The sequence below is a fragment of the Protopterus annectens genome, chromosome 10.part0 (assembly GCF_019279795.1).
Source record: "Protopterus annectens isolate FY-2018-M chromosome 10.part0, PAN1.0, whole genome shotgun sequence".
Classification (NCBI taxonomy): Eukaryota; Metazoa; Chordata; order Ceratodontiformes; family Protopteridae; genus Protopterus; species Protopterus annectens.
The window spans coordinates 265496117-265519718 of NC_056744.1; the positions used below are offsets into that span (position 1 = coordinate 265496117).

General features: G+C 42.5%; 1 long non-coding RNA gene across 1 annotated transcript; it reads left to right on the forward strand.

Moving 5' to 3' along the window:
- Nucleotides 1-12966: 12966 nt before the first annotated feature.
- Nucleotides 12967-20578, forward strand: LOC122813044. Its single transcript, XR_006366632.1, has 4 exons — nt 12967-13055; nt 15440-15583; nt 17965-18108; nt 20497-20578. It is a non-coding gene; the product is annotated as an uncharacterized LOC122813044 (long non-coding RNA).
- The last annotated feature ends 3024 nt before the right edge of the window (nt 20579-23602 follow it).

Consider the following 23602-nt stretch of genomic DNA (forward strand, 5'->3'; position numbering starts at 1 on the left):
CCACTGCCAGCATTGGCGTGTGGTGTGGCATTGTTCTCTGTTATGCCCCCCTGTGGCAGCCCTTGTGTTATCCCGGCTGTGTACATGATGTCCCACTGCTGTGCACATGGTGTCCACAGTCGTTGGTATGCTCAGCAGGATAGCACTACATAACCACCTTTCACCACTCTCTGCATTATGGACAAGTATCATTACTTACAAACACCATTCACATACAGTACAGCTTCGTCATACACATCATGCATTACACACCCGTACATATCGTGGGTTCTACATACCTTGTCAGTGTTTCGTTCCGTTTTTCATTCCGTGTATCGGTATTCCTATTTATTACTCTTTCCGTTGTACACTGCTGGTTCGGTATGAGCATATGGTTTGAATATCCTGGGAGTCATCCTTATATCCGTCGATACCTGCAACATGTGGGTTCATCACACCAATTGCTGTTCCTCAGTGTGTACTTGTGCGCATATCACCTGTACATCTACTCCATTCGTACATTACGCGTCGTAACTAGGGTATGGTTGCATTCCTCACCTGGGCATTGGCTATTTGCCCTACCTTCGTGGAGATGGTCTGTATTGTGTTATGTTATGTGTAACTGCAGCCGCTATGTGTGGCGACAGGTACATTTCGCAGTGGTGTTAGCCGTGGATTGTGTGTGTTGGGTATGGTATTATGTTCGACATGTGGGTGTCCCTGTCCTGACGGTGTCTGTTGATGGCGTTTTGCATTCGGATGTGTAACATAGCTGTTGTATTCCTTTCAACAACGGATGCAAGTATGCATCCACTGTTGATAGTGTTTCCCACGCGAGATGTTGCGGTTATGCAGCTGTCATTGACTGCCTGTATGTTTGTGCTGCTATTACGGCTTGTATCCCTTTAATATGTACGATGGGGAATATCGGAGGTTGTAGGTGATGGATACGGGTTGTGGGCCTTGCATCTCTACATACACGGTATGCTTGTCTGTGTGCTCCATCCCTGCCTGGGGAGTTGACAGTTAATTGTCTGTTGTTAGGTTGTGTTGTTGTCATGTGGTGTTGGTATCGCCTGCGTGTGTGCTTCCTGCATGTATTCCTCCGTCACATCGGTGGTATATCTGCGGTTGTTTGTACGTGATGACTATCCCTTGTCATTCTGTCCCAGATATTTACAGTCATTGTGGTCCTGTACTTGGGATGGCCTGTTTGCCAGTGGTTGCCACCTATTCAGGTGGCGATTGCTTGTTTGACACTTGTAGAACACACAGCGGTGTTTACGGGCCGATACGTGGCCATGGTCAGTACCGGGGTAGCACATGCGTATTTCCGCAGTACATACCTATTGCTGTGTGACTTTGCCGATGTATCGTTTTGCAATTAGCATATCGGTGTCATACATACGGTCATGATTAGTACATACGTCCTTTCCATTTCATGTGGGGTATATTCCTGTGCTACATTCTGGGACATTGTCACTTTGCATCGTTATACGTCGCCACACGCCTAGCCAGGGTGGGGCTCTCAGTACTACTTTGGGACTACTGGTGTACATATGCCTGTGGCTAGTGTACTGTATGCCTACACATGTTATTCCACTCTGCCTCTAACATGGCACCAACATACACATTTTACAGAGGCACACACATTACACTCGCACAGCAAAACACACGGCACCCTCACTGCACACATACACATACTGCGGCAGTCACGGGGACGGTTGCACACAGTACCTGCGTGGGCTGCATCACCGGTGGCAGTGTCTACCTCCCCCCTCATATCATCATAGTATTACCCGCGCATGTACTGTTACTGTACTGTGGCCTGGCGATCATTCTGACTCGCGGTTATGCATTTCGGTATGTTGACCTTTCCATGGGTGGTGGTTTCCTCTTCTGTTAAACCTCCCGGATGCTCATGTTGTCTTTCACTATGTATACTATGTACAAATATCGCGTGTTACATCTCTGTCACCTTACATCCCTCTGATTCCTTGTCTTACCTGTAGTACTTCTATGTATATGTGTACATATATTTCTATATATGTAATTATATCTATCTACATATCTGTATATGCACATATCTACACGTCTATATGTATACACCTTGCGGCAAACGTGGCAGCATATAGCAACGCCGTCTGCTGTAGGACCCGCGTACGGTTCAGGTGTTGGCGTTCCATGCTCCGCTGGCTGTTGGGTGTACAGTGTTTGGGTGCTGCCTATGTTGGAGTCACACATGGGGCCACCCATACGGTACACTTTATGGGTGGTCATGTTTGTGTGCTGTCCATTTCACTTTGTGTGCAGGTAGGGAGGTGTCAGTCCATGGGGCCTATGCTGTCAGAGTATGTGCTATACGTTCCCTCTTTGCCAGGGCATAGGCATATTGGGTACGCCTCCGTCTGCCTACTGGGGCTGGCACAGTGTGTTCATGGTCCTGAACCCTCTGTGCCTGGACTGGCCTTGGCAGTTGTGGTGGGCTTTGTGGCCCTTCACCATTATGTCCCTGCAGCAGCTGCTTCCACAGGATCATATTATGTAGCATGGCACATACTATGAATATGTGGGCACATGTGCCTGGAGAGTACTGCAGGGCTCCACCGGATGTATCCAAGCACCGGAACCTTGATTTCAGCATCCCAAACACACGCTCTATGATTATTCTGGTTTGTGCGTGTGCCTCATTATGGCGTTCTTGCATGTGTGTGTGTGCATTTCTGATGGGAGTCATCATCCATGGCTCCAGTGCATAGCCAGCATCCCCCACAAGGTGGCCTTGTGGGATGTCCCCCCTGGCGAACACCTGGTACAGCTGTGAGGCATGCCAGATATGGGAGTCGTGGTAACGTCCAGGGCTGCCAGCACACACATCCATGATAATACCCTGCGCATTGCACATGACCTGGCAATTGATGGAGGGGAATCCCTTGCGGTTTATGTAGCGTCTACCCTGTTCCCCAGGTGGTGACTTGATTTGTATGTGCGTACAGTCTATCGCACCCAGTACCTCCGGGTATTGTGCCACACGGTGGAAGTGGCACATATTGCTAGCCAACTCCTCCTGAGATCTGGGGAAGTATATATGCTCATTGGCATGTGGTAACATGGCATCCAGAAACTGGCATAGTACCCTGGATGCTGATGCCTGTGAGATGCCCATTATATCCCCAGTTGGCCTTTGAAAGGTACCTGTGGCCAGTATTCGCAAGCTTACACATACCTTTGTGTCCACTGGGATGGGCTTCCCTCTGTTGTTTCTTGTTCTTAGGCGTGGCCGGCACAGCTCCACTATTTGCTGTAACGTGTCCCTATCCACCCTGTAACACTCTACTATCTCCAGGTCTTGTAGCCCCTGGTAGGTTACCCTTGGTCTGAACACTCTCCTTCTCCTCTGAGGCCTACGGTAGTTGTCGGCACCCTCCTCCACAACTCCGTCTGTCTCTAACACATGCTGATGGATCACGGCCACGGCACCCAACATGTACATTTTAAAAGTTCCCCGTGTGTTTACACCTATGGTGCGGCATTTGGGAATACACGGCTGTGTGTTGTGTGCAGTCACACTTTATACTGTTGTGCTGTACACCCGGTGATGTCATAGGGTGTGTCTGTGCGGCCGTATCTGGGGATTATCTTCCGTGTTTTACCGTTGGCACTGCAACGCTGTTGCCTTTGGTGTTGCATTACTCTTGCCTGCAATGGATTACCTTTCGACCTTCCCTTACTGTTTCTGCACGTTGCACCTACTATTTCCTGGCATGCATCCTGCAGAGCCCTGTCATGTGTAGTTTCTGGGACATGGCATATCGTGCGTTTTGTGTGCCGCCGCCATTATGCTGCCTGTCTACTTGGCTCTGCTGTGTCAGGTCTTCACTCTTTGCAATCTGCTACCTCCCCTACTTTCTTTGCATTCATATGCCTCCCCTATCCCGTTTTGCAGGTTTCTGCATGCAGAGTTGTCAGCTGCCGCCGATTGGCCTTCGTGGGTTGATTACTGTTGATTGCTCATTACTACTCCAATTACACTGCTTCTGCATTTCCTCATATTCTCAACATCACCTTCCTGTATCCGATGTTATTTGCGGGCGGCGTCACATGACTGGGTTAAGGGAACATAGTCATCCTCGTGCACATGCACCTCTGCGTGCATTGTGTGCTCTCAGCTCAACTATTTCCCCACACGCCGGTCCTGCAGCTGTGATATGCAATGTACAGCCCAGGTTTGCTGAGCTCCAATGTGCTTCCTCCTACAGTGGCACACCCCTCTGCAGGTGACATGTATTCCCTCTGAGCCACTCCTCGGTGTATTACCGCTGCGCCATTTGGTACAGCCTTACGCCGGCGGGGGTTTTGCGATTCAGTATTATCTGACTCATTTGCATGGCATTGACTACTAATTCATAGTTACCACGCCGAACACTGCCGCGAATCCTTGGCAACCCTTGCACCGTGGATGTGGCTTTCCATGCATACCATGGTGTATTGTGGCTGTGAAGCTAATGTGTATTACACTGCTGTTTTATGAAATTGTCATATTATTTCATTGTTTGATAGCAAGTGGATAGGAGCGAAGCTAGACAGCAAACAAATATAGTTCAAGTCCAACACAAAGCCCTTCACAGTTTCAAATATTCCAAGTAATCCAAATAGAACCACCAAGTCCTGTGGTAAATATTCTTTATTCAACAGACAAGCGCTTTCACTGAGTACAGCTTCTTCAGGTCAATTCAAAAAACAAAATCAAGTCCCATAATATATAGGTAATCCAATTAAATTACAACAAAGTCAATTAAACATTTAAAAGGGAAACGTAATGTTAATAAAGACTTATAAAAACATATAAAATATTACTTCAAATTAAAACCTCTATAGCACTTATAATAAAAACATATATGTGAGAACATGTAAGGGACAAATATGTGTATAAGTGGAACTGTATAAGTTTATTAAAACAATATACTAGTGTGTATGTGAGAACATATATGTGAGAATATTATTAAGGTTCCACGAGGTTTGCGGATATTCAACATGCCCAGTCAGGGCCGAGACTACCCAGAATTGCTGTCAGCTTGGCAAAAGCTGAACCTGGATACTAGTCGGAGGTATATGGAGCTTCTGATTACTTTCTTTGAACCAGAGGAGACAGCGTTGACTGTGGATATTAATAATAAACAAACTGCCATTTTTAGCGAGTTTGCAGAAGGTACAGTGCAACCACTTTTTGAGAACATGTTAGATAGTGTGTTAGCACTAGAGCGCAAACTAATGCAACAGAAAAAACATAAAATAATAAGAGATTTAAATGATTTTAAATTAGGCCATGTCTTCACATGGCCTAGGAATAATTTTAATTCTGATAATGTTTCTGGTATAGATAGTAATGTACAACCTAATATTACTGCTGATAATAATGTGAACAGGAATGTGCATATGAGACACCAGCACTTTAACTCTGGAAACAATATGAGTGTTATGAGAGATGTGAGAACATCTTCTGTTAATTTAATGGGAACAAGTGATGTAATTACTGATGGAAATGTTAGTGCAACACAGAATATATGTCCTATAGGTGACATTAATGTTGTGGAGAGTGTCAGGACTGAAGGTCAGATATCTATGAATGGTGCTGTCAACATTAGATACAATGACACTTTGCAACAGCAGGGGAGGGATGTGGAGGTGGATGGAGTCACATCACACATTGATTCTATTGACCCTGCAGGATCCATAGTGATGACCAACACTGATTCTAATGATGTAATACACTTAGTGCATCCCAGTATGCATACTGGAACCAATCTATATCCTGAGGTACAAATAGTTAAAAATAAGCCCGTCACTAGTAATAACAAGGACATATGTCCAGGGGCCATAACCAGACCTAAAGAGCAATGTAATCAGATGAACTTACATTCTGATTCACCTCTGAATGTTTCTTTTCCCCTTCTGGTTCGTTTGGAGAAGGGTCCCAGACGTGCACGATCCATGAGTCGTGGACGACAGAAAAGGAAACTTTCAGAGGAACTTCCACAGAATCAAACCTTAAAGAAGATGTGGAACAAAGACAGACATTGATACATAATCTGTCTGATAGACTCTTGACTGAAGATGATGTTTCACTATTAAGTAAAGGGATGAATTTTATACCCAAATGTACAAGTAATATCACTGAAACTATGGTAGATTTGAAAGTATTTTGTAGAAATGCCATGCTCAGGTTATTACATAAGGGGACTGGACCTAGTGAACAGACGAAAGGTGAATTTGTTTTTAAAAATCTTAGTGATTATGTTCCAGTTAACCACCCACTAATAGAGACATTTCAGCGTCTCACGGAAGAAGAACTTTACAAATATTATGATGGCAATATACAAAGGAAGTCTTATAGGAGAGACAACCTTACATATAATGAAAGAATTAGTCTTAGGGATTTACAGGATGACAATTCTATTGTTGTTAGACCTGCAGACAAGGGAGGACGTGTGGTGGTAATGAACACCCTACATTATTACAACTCAATGAATGACATGTTGAGTGATTGTTTTTATCAGATTGTTACATCTGAGATGACGAAGGATACCATAAGGCTGATAAAGGATACTCTATTAGACATTCATTTGAGTGGACTAATAGATAGAGACCTATATGAATACTTGATTATTAAAGAACCTATGATGCCAGTTATCCATGGTCTCCCTAAAATTCACAAAGGTGCCGCTAATCCACCCATGAGACCTATTGTCACTGGTCGAGGATGGGTCACCGAGCATCTCTCGGTATACATAGAAAAGAATTTAAGACCCATCTTGAATAAAAATACATGTGTACTAAGAGATTCGAAACAGTTTCTATTGGACTTCTACGAATGCCTCAAGAGTCATGAGTCAGTGGGTGATTATATTTTTGTGACATTTGATATACAGTCTCTCTTCACTGTTATCCCCAATCAACTTGGACTCACTTATATATCTGACTATTTACATATACATAGTGATTACAGTGAAGTGAAAATAGATTTATCGGTTCATTTCTTAGAACTAATATTGGAGAACAACATTTTCATGTTTGATGATGCTCTTTATAGGCAGGTTGATGGCGTAGCTATGGGAACACCTTGCGCTAATAGCTACGCCAATATGTTTTAGCCTGCTGGGAAGAGAAGGTACTATTCAATTTAGAAGCCTTCAAACAACATGTTATATTGTTCCGGCGTTTTGTGGATGATGTCTTTGTTCTATGGAATGGCACTGTGGAGCAATTGGCACTATTCTTGAGTGATGTGAATGGTTTAACTAATTACCTCACATTTACTATGAATTTTTCATTAGATAAGATTGAATTTTTGGACCTGTATATAGAGAAACTATCAAATGGTTTGATCAATACTGGTGTTTTCAGGAAGACGTGCTATAGCAATTCTCTATTATTGAGATCTAGCATGCATCCCTCTTTTGTTTTTAAAAATATTATTAAGGGCCAAGCCATCAGAGCCTCTAGACTGAACCCGACTGAAGAGGGCTTTGACATGGAATTGGTGAATTTAAAAGGAGATTGCTAGATAGAGGGTATGGTATCACTGAGATTGAGGACAATCTACATAATATACATGATTTAAGACATACAGTAGCAGCACCTTATTTTGGACCGAATGAGGCTATAGACACACTTGGTAGAAATACACCTACTACCACTACTTCACCAGTTGTGAAATTTACCACTACTTTTACATCAGATCATTTTGAGATGAGAGAAATAATTGGTAAATTTTGGGAAATTTTCAAGATTGACAATGCCATTAGGGACATTGTTGGTGATGCCCCAAAGTTCCAATATAGGAACAGAAAAAATCTTAAGAGGATACTATGTTATCCGAGACAGGTTAAGCAGGTTACAACTACTAGACAGTACACAGGATCTTGTGGACATTGTAATTTCTGCTCATACATTGACAATTCCACTGAATTTGTACATCCTGATACACAAAGGATTTTTGATACCACTGCTACTGCTGACTGCATGACCAGCAATGTGATATATCTTGCAGTATGTCAGATATGTACCAGTTTTTATGTGGGAAAGACGAACCGCAAATTTAGGGACAGAATAAGAGAACATGCATATCATATAAGGAAAGGATCGACCCACAATGCCTTAGCCAAGCATGTTAGCAATAATGACCACACACATACATTTCTGTTTAGAGCCCTAGAGGTTGTCACCCCGAACAAGAGAGGAGGTGACCTAAGGAATTACACTGAAAGCAGGGAGAGTGATTGGATAGTTAGATTGAGGGCTGACCATGGATCAGGGTTGAATGAGAGAGCATCCATCAAACCCAGGCTTAGGAGACGTAGGGACATTAAATAGACACTCTGCATCACATAACAGTAACTAGGAATAACATAATAGACCAGCTCTTGTATCCGTGAGTCTTGTACACACTAGTATATTGTTTTAATAAACGTATACAGTTCCACTTATACACATATTTGTCCCTTACATGTTCTCACATATATGTTTTTATTATAAGTGCTATAGAGGTTTTAATTTGAAGTAATATTTTATATGTTTTTATAAGTCTTTATTAACATTACATTTCCCTTTTAAATGTTTAATTGACTTTGTTGTAATTTAATTGGATTACCTATATATTATGGGACTTGATTTTGTTTTTTGAATTGACCTGAAGAAGCTGTACTCAGCGAAAGCGCTTGTCTGTTGAATAAAGAATATTTACCACAGGACTTGGTGGTTCTATTTGGATTACTTGGAATATTTGAAACTCTGAAGGGCTTTGTGTTGGAGTTGAACTATATTTGTTTGCTGTCTAGCTTCACTCCTATCCACTTGCTATCAAACTTTGTTTATTTTATTCCTGGATAAGGAGCGTTTATCTGCAAGTGTTCCTCCACGTGTTGAATAATATTATTTCATTGTTTAGCACCTTCCGCAGACATGTCCTGGGGTTCTGCTGTGAGTTTCTGTGGACATACCATTTATGTTATTATTTACATGTTGTGCATGTTTTCTTTTGACATTCTCTGTGTCTTTCGCCATTGGCATATGGCAACAGTGTGATACCTGACGTTGACAGCCTTCCGTTATTCCTATGTTATGCTTGGGTAAATGTAAACCGTTTTTTTTGGTTTACATTGCCATGCCCTTATGCTACGCCTGCTCCACTTCGTGGATCACTATATGCCTTCATTTGCATGGTGCAACACCGCACATGGGGTGTTTAGCATACCTACGCTGGAGGCGGCGCAGATCCGGTGCACGCCGGTAGTGCACATGGGATTGGATCGTACCTGAATCGCTTGGCGGCCATATTTGGAATTGTAATGCCTACGCTATGCGTCCGCCTGGCGCAACGTTCATGAATCCCGGGGATTGTCATTTATCTTCCTGATTTTTCATAAACCCGGCTTGGACTTCATAAATTAATATTGAAAAAATATTATTTAATCTGTCTGCTAAGATAGACATGAATATCTTGTAATTAATGTTAAGCAAAGAAATTGGCTTGTATGATCTGCATAGGTTGGCCTCTTTATTTGGTTTTAAGATGGTAGAGATGATAGAATATTTCCATGAGGGAGGAATGTTTGCTATAGTTTTAACTTCTTGGAATTCATTGAATAAGATTTTCAAGATGTTATCAGGTAAGAGTTTGTAAAATTCCGGAATTAGACCATCCAGCCCTGGTGCCTTTTTTGTCTTAAGATTTTTTATTTGTTTATTTAATTCTTTAAAGGAAAAGGGTTTATCTATGTCATTAATATTGTGTTTGGATAGCTTCTTTTAAATATTGGCAAGAAAGTTGTCTATATTTTTATCACTTGTAGATGAGTTATTATTAATATTCTTGCAATGGTTTTTAAAACATAGTAAGATTTTTTTAGGTCTGTAACTTTGTTAGTCTGATTTTTTTTCTAGTGTATATTATTTATTTTATGTGACTGTTTTCATTTAAATATTTAGATCTAATCACAGTCATGTGCATACTCTTGGGATTAATTGAGTAGGACTGTAATCTGATTTTTTCCAGATTTATTGATATTTTATACTGCATAATGTCCTGATATTCCTTGTTCTGTTTACATATGTCAGCTAATGCAGATTTGTCATTTGATGTAAGTTTTAGTTTTAGTTCATCAATTTCTTTTTGTCTACCAGTTTTTTATCCCACTCTTTCCTTTTATTTATATACCAACTTTTGACTTTGCCATGTAAGACTACCTTTAAAGTGTCCCATAGGATAGTATCTGAAATGTCTAATTTATTATTGGCATCTAGGTAAATCTTTATTTAATCTAGAAACCCTTCTTTAAATCCTTGTACTGTTACTAGATAAGCAGGTAGTCTTTGGCAGAAGTTTAAGGGTTAGTATTAAGTGTCACATTGAAGGTGATAGCATTGTGGTCAGACATAGGGCACAATGTCAGCATTACATTATCAGTTTTGGCCAGTAAAAAAATGGTTACAAAGACTTTGTCTGTGTTGGTCTGTATGCCAAATCTGTAAGAGTAGTGAGAATGCTTCAGGGAGGATAATATTTTTATATCATCAATGTCCATTAAGTTTCTGTCTTTTATGTAGTTGTTCAAGTGCTTGGCAACAGGGGATATCTTGAAGGGCTTAAAGTCTGTGGTATCAGTGGAGGACAAGATACAATTAAAAATTACCTGCTAATTCTAACTCACTTTTAGACTTTAATGTTATGGTGTCTAAACATTTTTTCAGTTTTAGTCCCAATACCCAGCATCCAGTAGGTGTTTGCAAAAGTGTATATCTTTTTATCTAGTTTTAGTATGATTAAAGCAAGCATACCATCATTTCTTGAGTATGAGTCAACTATTTCTGGAATTCTCATTGATTTTCTGTGTAAAATTAGGACACCTCTTCTTTTGTGGTTGTAGTTTGAACTTACCAAAATCTTATAATCATTAAGGGTTAATTTGTTTAGATCTTCTGTTACTAAGTGGGATTCCTGAATGAATGCAAAATCTGCTTTATGTAGCATTAAATATTTGTTGACACTACTCCTTTTCATGGCATTTTTCAGCCCATTGACATTAATAGATATAATGTTAAAAATTATCATTTGATGCAGACTGCTATTTTAAGTAAAACTGAAAAGTGCTTTCCTTGATTCATTATGGCAAAGGCATTTTTTAAAAACTCTTATGGACAATTTAAAAACTCTATGTTTGAAAATAAAACTGTTCATTTTAATAACTTTCTGCATGGATAAAGTGTATCCAGGCTTAATATATCTCTCATAGAAGCCACAAACTAACCCTCTCATGACATCTAGTGGGAATTTCTAGCTACTACAGGTTAATAGCAAGCAGAAGGGAAACTGGATGTACATTAAAAACATACAAAAGGAAAAATTCTATTTAATATACTATATATGCATGAACTAAGAACATTAAGCTGTATACCATTTCTTAAAATTCTTTTTATCTAAACAGACTAAGATAAATTGATTAATCTTTATAATTATTTGTTCAATGAGTAAATAAAGGACTGCAATGTCAGGAGAAAAGATGCATTAAAAGCTGTCACTGTCAGAAACATATTTATAATTCTTATTAAATATAAATGTAATTCAGATTAAATAAATCACTATTTACAGCAAAACATGCTTATAAGACTTTTTAGATAACAAAAATAATTACTAAATGAATGAAAATGGCATTTTCATCTTTATTACCCTATTCTTCACTCCAGCTGCTGTGCTCCCTGGCTCCAGCGTCTGCTCCTAAGTGCTTGGGCCCCTGCACACCCTACACTAACCTGCTGAAACATACCATCCTGAACTCTCTGACCAAGAACCGACTCCAAAGAATTATTAACCTGCAACTATAACACCTTCTGTTCCTTGAGTCCTTCTACTACAAGCTTCCAAGAAACTTGGGCCCCTGCCCACCCTGAACTAACCTGCTGAAACATACCCTCCTGAACTCTCTGACCAAGAACCGACTCCAAAGAATTATTAACCTGCAACTATAACACCTTCTGTTCCTTGAGTCCTTCTACTACAAGCTTCCAAGAAACTTGGGCCCCTGCCCACCCTGCACTAACCTGCTGAAACATACCCTCCTGAACTCTCTGACCAAGAACCGACTCCAAAGAATTATTAACCTGCAACTATAACACCTTCTGTTCCTTGAGTCCTTCTACTACAAGCTTCCAAGAAACTTGGGCCCCTGCCCACCCTGCACTAACCTGCTGAAACATACCCTCCAGAACTCTCTGACCAAGAACCGACTCCAAAGAATTATTAACCTGCAACTATAACACCTTCTGTTCCTTGAGTCCTTCTACTACAAGCTTCCAGGAAACTTGGGCCCCTGCCCACCCTGCACTAACCTGCTGAAACATACCCTCCTGAACTCTCTGACCAAGAACCGACTCCAAAGAATTATTAACCTGCAACTATAACACCTTCTGTTCCTTGAGTCCTTCTACTACAAGCTTCCAAGAAACTTGGGCCCCTGCCCACCCTGCACTAACCTGCTGAAACATACCCTCCTGAACACTCTGACCAAGAACCGACTCCAAAGAATTATTAACCTGCAACTATAACACCTTCTGTTCCTTGAGTCCTTCTACTACAAGCTTCCAAGAAACTTGGGCCCCTGCCCACCCTGCACTAACCTGCTGAAACATACCCTCCTGAACTCTCTGACCAAGAACCGACTCCAAATAATTATTAACCTGCAACTATAACACCTTCTGTTCCTTGAGTCCTTCTACTACAAGCTTCCAAGAAACTTGGGCCCCTGCCCACCCTGCACTAACCTGCTGAAACATACCCTCCAGAACTCTCTGACCAAGAAATGACTCCAAAGAATTATTAACCTGCAACTAAAACACCTTCTGTTTCTTGAGTCCTTCTACTACAAGCTTCCAAGAAACTTGGGCCCCTGCCCACCCTGCACTAACCTGCTGAAACCTACCCTCCTGAACTCTCTGACCAAGAACCGACTCCAAAGAATTTTTAACCTGCAACTATAACACCTTCTGTTCCTTGAGTCCTTCTACTACAAGCTTCCAAGAAAGTATGTGTACTGTTGTAATGCTGCACTATTAATAAGTTGCTACTACCAGGTTGCAGTACGCTTCCCTGCCAGACTAGCCAGCAGCCACTACCCCCTCTACCATACTGCTTACACTCCTAGTTTTCTCCATACCCTTTACCCCTTCTCTGCTGTTTCTGTCCTTCCTGAACCTCTTTAGCTCCCTCCCTGATTCTCCCCTTGGAGTCTCAACTTCTCCAGTCTGTCTACCACTTGGTGGTCCTCCTCTACATCTTACTGTTCCCTCTACCTTTCCCCCTCCTTCCTTATCTCCCCTGATTTTAGCCTCTACCTCCAGTCCTCTGCTCTCTCCCTCTCTACTTTCCGGAACTCTCTGCCTTTCTTTCCTTTACTCAGCCTTTCTCTACTCCCTTTCTGAAGTCTCTCCCTTCCCCCTCTGGCTTTCTCCTTTGCATTCTACCCTCTAACTCCTCTTCTCTGCTCCTCTCACAGCCCTTCCTCCTCTCCTCCACCTACCTTCCCTATCCTCACATCTCGGATAAACTAGTTAAACTTACCCTCTGTATGCTCACTCTTTTCTGATTGTCTTCCACACTTCTCTCCTCCTCTGGCTTTTCCCATGCATTTTCCGGCTTGTACCTGCCCTCTCTAGCCTCTCTCCTTCTCCCTTGCCCCCTCTCTTCCCCTTTTCCCGCCCACTTCCTCCCCTACTCTTCTTAACTCCCGCTCACTACCAGTCGCCATCTTTATTACCCTATTCTTCGCCTCAGCTGCTGTGCTCCCTGGCTCCAGCGTCTGCTCCTAAGTGGTGAGTCAATGGCTTTTTATGCTTAATTTGTAATCCAAGGATATTCAGGTGCATTTTCTGTTGCTTACGTGAGTCTTTTTGTACCTGTTTTCCAATTTGAACTCGCAACTCATGCTCAGTGTTGCTTGTAAACCTGGCGTCCTATTGGCAAGAGAAATGTTAATTGCTGTAACTTACTTTTTATCCGGCATTTCCAGCATTACTTTTACTACTTTTTACCTGTACATTAGCTGTAGCTGTTAGCGCTGCTTTAATCTAAGCTAATCGCAAGATAACTATTGGATTAATGCCTAAGTGATATTCAGGACTGTTGTTTTCTTTTTTTACTTTTTTCCGTTTTATGTTTTCTTCTGTTTGAATGTGACTTGTTATAGTCGAGTTCTCCCTTTGCAGCCTATTTATTGACTCCTATGCTATTTAGACATACACGGCTGTTCTTTGTACACTCCGCTCTTTCTATGTGGATTTTTGGACTTGGTTTCTCCCTTACCTTCGCCAGTTAGGCTGAGTGTTGTGCCCTAAACTGGTGTGTAATCTACTGGGAACTTAATTGTTTATTTGCTGGTCTGTACTGTTTTGGGACGCTTTCTTCTCCCTTTACCCTCGCCATTGAGGCTGAGTGTTGTGCCCTAGACTGGTGTGCGATTTACTGGGAACTTGATGGTTTATTTGCTGGTGCGTACTGTTTAGCGACGCTTTCTTCTTCCTTTACCCTCGCCTTTTAGGCTGGGTGTTGCGCACTAAACTGGTGTCGCAACTATTGGGAACTTGGCTGGTGTTTTACTGTTTAGCGACGCTTTCCAGCTAGACTTATTTACAGCTCTCTACCGGCTTACCTGCGGTAACAAGTCTCAAGATACAGTTGAGTTCTCCGGTCTAGTCACTGTTATGTCCTACCCAAGTACTCCATATTAGCTCAGCAGAGATATCTCCTTAGACAGCCTTAATTTCTTCAGTAGAGATTTAAACTCTCTCTTATTAACTTAGCTGAGATATCAACATCAGGGACCTTGCCTAGATATTGGGAAATAAAGACTGCTTTGATCCCTAGTTCCATATGCTGCACGGCTGCTCTGCCGTAATTTTGTGGGGTTTGATTTTAACACTTAATTAACCCAGTGCCTTACTAACGGCTGCATTTGTAGCTGCTGTGCAGGCTTTATTTACTCAAATTAACTCCGTGCTAGACGCAGTATTATATAATAAATGCAAGGCGAGCAGATAGTCTCACAGTAATATCTCATTCAATGCAGCCTCTTGTGCTGGCTATGAAACTCTCATGTGCGCTTGACTGTTTGGGGCTTTCCTTTTAACTTGAACTCATGCTTGTCGCACTATATGCAAACCTTGCGTTGCCATAAGAGTATGAACTAATGTATTTATGTTCACTTAGTGCTGTTTGCATTACTATTGTATGTAATAACTACATGACTGCCTAACATTGTCTACCTACTGTTTTGTTAAACTTATTTCACTGCACCTTCCATTTAATTTGTTTCAAATAACTTCTAAATGCCTGACACTTGCCTGTTATATACCTGTTGCCTTACTACTGCTTAAATATCTCTTCCTTCCACTGTTTTGTTTTGTTTTACAGCTTGGGCCCCTGCCCACCCTGCACTAACCTGCTGAAACATACCCTCCTGAACTCTCTGACCAAGAACCGACTCCAAAGAATTTTTAACCTGCAACTATAACACCTTCTGTTCCTTGAGTCCTTCTACTACAAGCTTCCAAGAAAGTATGTGTACTGTTGTAATGCTGCACTATTAATAAGTTGCTACTACCAGGTCGCAGTACGCTTCCCTGCCAGACTAGCCAGCAGCCACTACCCCCTCTACCATACTGCTTACACTCCTAGTTTTCTCCATACCCTTTACCCCTTCTCTGCTGTTTCTGTCCTTCCTGAACCTCTTTAGCTCCCTCCCTGATTCTCCCCTTGGAGTCTCAACTTCTCCAGTCTGTCTACCACTTGGTGGTCCTCCTCTACATCTTACTGTTCCCTCTACCTTTCCCCCTCCTTCCTTATCTCCCCTGATTTTAGCCTCTACCTCCAGTCCTCTGCTCTCTCCCTCTCTACTTTCCGGAACTCTCTGCCTTTCTTTCCTTTACTCAGCCTTTCTCTACTCCCTTTCTGAAGTCTCTCCCTTCCCCCTCTGGCTTTCTCCTTTGCATTCTACCCTCTAACTCCTCTTCTCTGCTCCTCTCACAGCCCTTCCTCCTCTCCTCCACCTACCTTCCCTATCCTCACATCTCGGATAAACTAGTTAAACTTACCCTCTGTATGCTCACTCTTTTCTGATTGTCTTCCACACTTCTCTCCTCCTCTGGTGTTTCCCGCGCTTTTTCCGGCTTGTATCTGCCCTCTCTAGCCTCTCTCCTTCTCCCTTGCCCCCTCTCTTCCCCTTTTCCCGCCCACTTCCTCCCCTACTCTTCTTAACTCCCGCTCACTACCAGTCGCCATCTTTATTACCCTATTCTTCGCCTCAGCTGCTGTGCTCCCTGGCTCCAGCGTCTGCTCCTAAGTGGTGAGTCAATGGCTTTTTATGCTTAATTTGTAATCCAAGGATATTCAGGTGCATTTTCTGTTGCTTACGTGAGTCTTTTTGTACCTGTTTTCCAATTTGAACTCGCAACTCATGCTCAGTGTTGCTTGTAAACCTGGCGTCCTATTGGCAAGAGAAATGTTAATTGCTGTAACTTACTTTTTATCCGGCATTTCCAGCATTACTTTTACTACGTTTTACCTGTACATTAGCTGTAGCTGTTAGCGCTGCTTTAATCTAAGCTAATCGCAAGATAACTATTGGATTAATGCCTAAGTGATATTCAGGACTGTTGTTTTCTTTTTTTACTTTTTTCCGTTTTATGTTTTCTTCTGTTTGAATGTGACTTGTTATAGTCGAGTTCTCCCTTTGCAGCCTATTTATTGACTCCTATGCTATTTAGACATACACGGCTGTTCTTTGTACACTCCGCTCTTTCTATGTGGATTTTTGGACTTGGTTTCTCCCTTACCTTCGCCAGTTAGGCTGAGTGTTGTGCCCTAAACTGGTGTGTAATCTACTGGGAACTTAATTGTTTATTTGCTGGTCTGTACTGTTTAGCGACGCTTTCTTCTCCCTTTACCCTCGCCATTTAGGCTGAGTGTTGTGCCCTAGACTGGTGTGCGATTTACTGGGAAGTTGCTTGTTTATTTGCTGGTGCGTACTGCTTAGCGACGCTTTCTTCTTCCTTTACCCTCGCCTTTTAGGCTGGGTGTTGCGCACTAAACTGGTGTCGCAACTATTGGGAACTTGGCTGGTGTTTTACTGTTTAGCGACGCTTTCCAGCTAGACTTATTTACAGCTCTCTACCGGCTTACCTGCGGTAACAAGTCTCAAGATACAGTTGAGTTCTCCGGTCTAGTCACTGTTATGTCCTACCCAAGTACTCCATATTAGCTCAGCAGAGATATCTCCTTAGACAGCCTTAATTTCTTCAGTAGAGATTTAAACTCTCTCTTATTAACTTAGCTGAGATATCAACATCAGGGACCTTGCCTAGATATTGGGAAATAAAGACTGCTTTGATCCCTAGTTCCATATGCTGCACGGCTGCTCTGCCGTAATTTTGTGGGGTTTGATTTTAACACTTAATTAACCCAGTGCCTTACTAACGGCTGCATTTGTAGCTGCTGTGCAGGCTTTATTTACTCAAATTAACTCCGTGCTAGACGCACAGTATTATATAATAAATGCAAGGCGAGCAGATAGTCTCACAGTAATATCTCATTCAATGCAGCCTCTTGTGCTGGCTATGAAACTCTCATGTGCGCTTGACTGTTTGGGGCTTTCCTTTTAACTTGAACTCATGCTTGTCGCACTATATGCAAACCTTGCGTTGCCATAAGAGTATGAACTAATGTATTTATGTTCACTTAGTGCTGTTTGCATTACTATTGTATGTAATAACTACATGACTGCCTAACATTGTCTACCTACTGTTTTGTTAAACTTATTTCACTGCACCTTCCATTTAATTTGTTTCAAATAACTTCTAAATGCCTGACACTTGCCTGTTATATACCTGTTGCCTTACTACTGCTTAAATATCTCTTCCTTCCACTGTTTTGTTTTACAGCTTGGGCCCCTGCCCACCCTGCACTAACCTGCTGAAACATACCCTCCTGAACTCTCTGACCAAGAACCGACTCCAAAGAATTTTTAACCTGCAACTATAACACCTTCTGTTCCTTGAGTCCTTCTACTACAAGCTTCCAAGAAAGTATGTGTACTGTTGTAATGCTGCACTATTAATAAGTTGCTACTACCAGGTCGCAGTACGCTTCCCTGCCAGACTAGCCAGCAGCCACTACCCCCTCTACCATACTGCTTACACTCCTAGTTTTCTCCATACCCTTTACCCCTTCTCTGCTGTTTCTGTCCTTCCTGAACCTCTTTAGCTCCCTCCCTGATTCTCCCCTTGGAGTCTCAACTTCTCCAGTCTGTCTACCACTTGGTGGTCCTCCTCTACATCTTACTGTTCCCTCTACCTTTCCCCCTCCTTCCTTATCTCCCTGATTTTAGCCTCTACCTCCAGTCCTCTGCTCTCTCCCTCTCTACTTTCCGGAACTCTCTGCCTTTCTTTCCTTTACTCAGCCTTTCTCTACTCCCTTTCTGAAGTCTCTCCCTTCCCCCTCTGGCTTTCTCCTTTGCATTCTACCCTCTAACTCCTCTTCTCTGCTCCTCTCACAGCCCTTCCTCCTCTCCTCCACCTACCTTCCCTATCCTCACATCTCGGATAAACTAGTTAAACTTACCCTCTGTATGCTCACTCTTTTCTGATTGTCTTCCACACTTCTCTCCTCCTCTGGTGTTTCCCGCGCTTTTTCCGGCTTGTATCTGCCCTCTCTAGCCTCTCTCCTTCTCCCTTGCCCCCTCTCTTCCCCTTTTCCCGCCCACTTCCTCCCCTACTCTTCTTAACTCCCGCTCACTACCAGTCGCCATCTTTATTACCCTATTCTTCGCCTCAGCTGCTGTGCTCCCTGGCTCCAGCGTCTGCTCCTAAGTGGTGAGTCAATGGCTTTCATGCTTAATTTGTAATCCAAGGATATTCAGGTGCATTTTCTGTTGCTTACGTGAGTCTTTTTGTACCTGTTTTCCAATTTGAACTCGCAACTCATGCTCAGTGTTGCTTGTAAACCTGGCGTCCTATTGGCAAGAGAAATGTTAATTGCTGTAACTTACTTTTTATCCGGCATTTCCAGCATTACTTTTACTACGTTTTACCTGTACATTAGCTGTAGCTGTTAGCGCTGCTTTAATCTAAGCTAATCGCAAGATAACTATTGGATTAATGCCTAAGTGATATTCAGGACTGTTGTTTTCTTTTTTTACTTTTTTCCGTTTTATGTTTTCTTCTGTTTGAATGTGACTTGTTATAGTCGAGTTCTCCCTTTGCAGCCTATTTATTGACTCCTATGCTATTTAGACATACACGGCTGTTCTTTGTACACTCCGCTCTTTCTATGTGGATTTTTGGACTTGGTTTCTCCCTTACCTTCGCCAGTTAGGCTGAGTGTTGTGCCCTAAACTGGTGTGTAATCTACTGGGAACTTAATTGTTTATTTGCTGGTCTGTACTGTTTAGCGACGCTTTCTTCTCCCTTTACCCTCGCCATTTAGGCTGAGTGTTGTGCCGTAGACTGGTGTGTAATGTGCGATTTACTGGGAACTTGCTTGTTTATTTGCTGGTGCGCTGTACTGTTTAGCGACGCTTTCTTCTTCCTTTACCCTCGCCTTTTAGGCTGGGTGTTGCGCACTAAACTGGTGTCGCAACTATTGGGAACTTGGCTGGTGTTTTACTGTTTAGCGACGCTTTCCAGCTAGACTTATTTACAGCTCTCTACCGGCTTACCTGCGGTAACAAGTCTCAAGATACAGTTGAGTTCTCCGGTCTAGTCACTGTTATGTCCTACCCAAGTACTCCATATTAGCTCAGCAGAGATATCTCCTTAGACAGCCTTAATTTCTTCAGTAGAGATTTAAACTCTCTCTTATTAACTTAGCTGAGATATCAACATCAGGGACCTTGCCTAGATATTGGGAAATAAAGACTGCTTTGATCCCTAGTTCCATATGCTGCACGGCTGCTCTGCCGTAATTTTGTGGGGTTTGATTTTAACACTTAATTAACCCAGTGCCTTACTAACGGCTGCATTTGTAGCTGCTGTGCAGGCTTTATTTACTCAAATTAACTCCGTGCTAGACGCACAGTATTATATAATAAATGCAAGGCGAGCAGATAGTCTCACAGTAATATCTCATTCAATGCAGCCTCTTGTGCTGGCTATGAAACTCTCATGTGCGCTTGACTGTTTGGGGCTTTCCTTTTAACTGAACTCATGCTTGTCGCACTATATGCAAACCTTGCGTTGCCATAAGAGTATGAACTAATGTATTTATGTTCACTTAGTGCTGTTTGCATTACTATTGTATGTAATAACTACATGACTGCCTAACATTGTCTACCTACTGTTTTGTTAAACTTATTTCACTGCACCTTCCATTTAATTTGTTTCAAATAACTTCTAAATGCCTGACACTTGCCTGTTATATACCTGTTGCCTTACTACTGCTTAAATATCTCTTCCTTCCACTGTTTTGTTTTACAGCTTGGGCCCCTGCCCACCCTGCACTAACCTGCTGAAACATACCCTCCTGAACTCTCTGACCAAGAACCGACTCCAAAGAATTTTAACCTGCAACTATAACACCTTCTGTTCCTTGAGTCCTTCTACTACAAGCTTCCAAGAAAGTATGTGTACTGTTGTAATGCTGCACTATTAATAAGTTGCTACTACCAGGTCGCAGTCGCTTCCCTGCCAGACTAGCCAGCAGCCACTACCCCCTCTACCATACTGCTTACACTCCTAGTTTTCTCCATACCCTTTACCCCTTCTCTGCTGTTTCTGTCCTTCCTGAACCTCTTTAGCTCCCTCCCTGATTCTCCCCTTGGAGTCTCAACTTCTCCAGTCTGTCTACCACTTGGTGGTCCTCCTCTACATCTTACTGTTCCCTCTACCTTTCCCCTCCTTCCTTATCTCCCTGATTTTAGCCTCTACCTCCAGTCCTCTGCTCTCTCCCTCTCTACTTTCCGGAACTCTCTGCCTTTCTTTCCTTTACTCAGCCTTTCTCTACTCCCTTTCTGAAGTCTCTCCCTTCCCCCTCTGGCTTTCTCCTTTGCATTCTACCCTCTAACTCCTCTTCTCTGCTCCTCTCACAGCCCTTCCTCCTCTCCTCCACCTACCTTCCCTATCCTCACATCTCGGATAAACTAGTTAAACTTACCCTCTGTATGCTCACTCTTTTCTGATTGTCTTCCACACTTCTCTCCTCCTCTGGTGTTTCCACGCTTTTCCGGGTTGTATCTGCCCCCTCTAGCCTCTCTCCTTCTCCCTTGCCCCTCTCTTCCCCTTTTCCGCCCACTTCCTCCCTACTCTTCTTAACTCCGCTCACTACCAGTCGCCATCTTTATTACCCTATTCTTCGCCTCAGCTGCTGTGCTCCCTGGCTCCAGCGTCTGCTCCTAAGTGGTGAGTCAATGGCTTTTATGCTTAATTTGTAATCCAAGGATATTCAGGTGCATTTTCTGTTGCTTACGTGAGTCTTTTTGTACCTGTTTTCCAATTTGAACTCGCAACTCATGCTCAGTGTTGCTTGTAAACCTGGCGTCCTATTGGCAAGAGAAATGTTAATTGCTGTAACTTACTTTTTATCCGGCATTTCCAGCATTACTTTTACTACGTTTTACCTGTACATTAGCTGTAGCTGTTAGCGCTGCTTTAATCTAAGCTAATCGCAAGATAACTATTGGATTAATGCCTAAGTGATATTCAGGACTGTTGTTTTTTTCCATTTTATGTTTTCTTCTGTTTGAATGTGACTTGTTGTGGTCAAGTTCTCCCTTTGCAGCCTACTTATTGACTCCTATGCTATTTAGACATACACGACTGTTCTTTGTACAGTCCGCTCTTTCTGTGTGGATTTTTGGACTTGGTTTCTCCCTTACCTTCGCCAGTTAGGCTGAGTGTTGTGCCCTAAACTGGTGTGTGATCTACTGGGAACTTAATTGTTTATTTTCTGGTCTGTACTGTTTAGCGACGCTTTCTTCTCCCTTTACCCTCGCCATTTAGGCTGAGTGTTGTGCCCTAGACTGGTGTGCCATTTACTGGGAACTTGATGGTTTATTTGCTGGTGGGTACTGTTTAGCGACGCTTTCTTCTTCTTTTACCCTTGCCTTTTAGTCTGGGTCTTGCGCACTAAACTGGTGTCGTAACTATTGGGAACTTGGCTGGTGTTTTACTGTTTAGCGACGCTTTCCAGCTAGACTTATTTACAGCTCTCTACCGGCTTACCTGCGGTAACAAGTCTCAAGATACAGTTGAGTTCTCCGGTCTAGTCACTGTTATGTCCTACCCAAGTACTCCATATTAGCTCAGCAGAGATATCTCCTTAGACAGCCTTAATTTCTTCAGTAGAGATTTAAACTCTCTCTTATTAACTTAGCTGAGATATCAACATCAGGGACCTTGCCTAGATATTGGGAAATAAAGACTGCTTTGATCCCTAGTTCCATATGCTGCACGGCTGCTCTGCCGTAATTTTGTGGGGTTTGATTTTAACACTTAATTAACCCAGTGCCTTACTAACGGCTGCATTTGTAGCTGCTGTGCAGGCTTTATTTACTCAAATTAACTCCGTGCTAGACGCACAGTATTATATAATAAATGCAAGGCGAGCAGATAGTCTCACAGTAATATCTCATTCAATGCAGCCTCTTGTGCTGGCTATGAAACTCTCATGTGCGCTTGACTGTTTGGGGCTTTCCTTTTAACTGAACTCATGCTTGTCGCACTATATGCAAACCTTGCGTTGCCATAAGAGTATGAACTAATGTATTTATGTTCACTTAGTGCTGTTTGCATTACTATTGTATGTAATAACTACATGACTGCCTAACATTGTCTACCTACTGTTTTGTTAAACTTATTTCACTGCACCTTCCATTTAATTTGTTTCAAATAACTTCTAAATGCCTGACACTTGCCTGTTATATACCTGTTGCCTTACTACTGCTTAAATATCTCTTCCTTCCACTGTTTTGTTTTACAGCTTGGGCCCCTGCCCACCCTGCACTAACCTGCTGAAACATACCCTCCTGAACCTCTGACCAAAGAACCGACTCAAAAAGAATATTAACTGCACAACTAAACACTTCTCTTCCCCTGAGTCCTTCTACTACAAGCTCTTGGGCCCCTGCCCACCCTGCACTAACCTGCTGAAACATACCCTCCTGAACTCTCTGACCAAGAACCGACTCCAAAGAATTTTTAACCTGCAACTATAACACCTTCTGTTCCTTGAGTCCTTCTACTACAAGCTTCCAAGAAAGTATGTGTACTGTTGTAATGCTGCACTATTAATAAGTTGCTACTACCAGGTCGCAGTACGCTTCCCTGCCAGACTAGCCAGCAGCCACTACCCCCTCTACCATACTGCTTACACTCCTAGTTTTCTCCATACCCTTTACCCCTTCTCTGCTGTTTCTGTCCTTCCTGAACCTCTTTAGCTCCCTCCCTGATTCTCCCCTTGGAGTCTCAACTTCTCCAGTCTGTCTACCACTTGGTGGTCCTCCTCTACATCTTACTGTTCCCTCTACCTTTCCCCCTCCTTCCTTATCTCCCCTGATTTTAGCCTCTACCTCCAGTCCTCTGCTCT